The sequence below is a fragment of the Carlito syrichta genome, unplaced genomic scaffold (assembly GCF_000164805.1).
Source record: "Carlito syrichta isolate Samal-C Ts95f unplaced genomic scaffold, Tarsius_syrichta-2.0.1 Scaffold304603, whole genome shotgun sequence".
Taxonomy (NCBI): domain Eukaryota; kingdom Metazoa; phylum Chordata; class Mammalia; order Primates; family Tarsiidae; genus Carlito; species Carlito syrichta.
In genome coordinates, this window is record NW_007248699.1 from 121277 (window position 1) to 122624 (window position 1348).

General features: G+C 49.1%; 1 protein-coding gene across 3 annotated transcripts in view; it reads left to right on the plus strand.

The window, feature by feature from the left end:
- P4HB (prolyl 4-hydroxylase subunit beta) overlaps window positions 1-1348 on the plus strand; it is a 16342-nt gene that overhangs the window by 2859 nt on the left and 12135 nt on the right. The window lies entirely within an intron of this gene.

Consider the following 1348-nt stretch of genomic DNA (forward strand, 5'->3'; position numbering starts at 1 on the left):
GGCTGAGGCAGAAGGATCGCTAGAGCCCAGCAGGTCGAGGCTGCGGTGGCAGGAGCATGCCACTGCACTCTAGTCTGGGCGACAGAGTGAGACTCCAACTCAAAAAAAAAAAAACCCAGTTCCATGGGACATTCATTAGACTCATGTGGTAGGGAGGTAGGTGGCCTCATCCCATCGTCAACAAAGGTGTCCCCTCAAGCTACCCCGTCCTATTATTCTAGTGTGAGCAACTCCGTGGTTGACTTTCAGTGAACTGTTTTAATGTTCCCGTTTTTCACTTATGTTCCCTTTTGCATTGTCCAAAGCCACGGTGATTCTGTCACTAACACTCAGGTTTGCAGATGAGACAAGTACTTCTAAATTCACTTGTAACTGGTGATAGGCTCTTGTTACCCCTTGGCAGAATCCTTATTCTTTAGTCTCTTAGGAGAGACAGGCTTCATTCCTTTCATTTTGTCTGCTTTTGGTGGCATATAGGAGTGTGATTTTTACTTCTTAGTGGTCTGGGAGGTAGGGCAGGCCATCCATGGACAGGAATGCTTGACCCACTTAGGGTAAGTTTGAAAAAACTTTGAAGGCCTGGGAGTGTTGGGTAGGGTAGGTTTCAGCCTGTTTTTACAGGTGGGAAAACTGGCATTGAGGTTGATTTAAACCATTTCTCTTAAGATGAGGCCTGGTGTGAGACCCTTTGGGGAGAACATGTTTGTTTAATGAATTTGGTGGCTCATACCTGTAATCCCAGTGCTTTGGAAGGCAAAGGTGGGAGGAATGCTTGAGGCCAGCCTAGGCAACATAGTGAGATTCCATCTCCTCAAAAGATATTAAAAAATTAAGCTAGCCGGGCTAGGTGGCTCAGCCTGTAATCCCGCACCTTTGGGAGGCTGAGGTGAGTGGATTGCCTGAGCCCGCGGGTTTGAGACCCGCCTGGGCAGCGAGACCTCATCTCTAAAATAAATCAAAAAATCAGCTGGGCATGGTAGCGCATGCCTGTAATTGCGGCTACTTGGAAGGCTGAGGCGGAGGGATCACTGGAGCCCAGCAGGCGAGGCTGCAGTGGCTGGAAGTGGCCACTGCACTCCAGTCTGGGCAACCAAGTGAGACTGCAACTCAAAAAAAAAAAAATTAAGCTGGGTTCGTGACCCACCTGGGCGGTGAGACCTCATCTCTACAATAAATCAAAAAATCAGCTGGGCGTGGTAGAGCATGCCTATAATTCCAGCTACTTGGAAGGCTGAGGTGGAAGGATCGCCAGAGCCCAGCAGGTCGAGGCGGCGGTGGCTGGGAGCAGCCATTGCACTCCAGTCTGGGTGACAGAGTGGGACTCCAACTCAAAAAAAAAAAAAAAAAA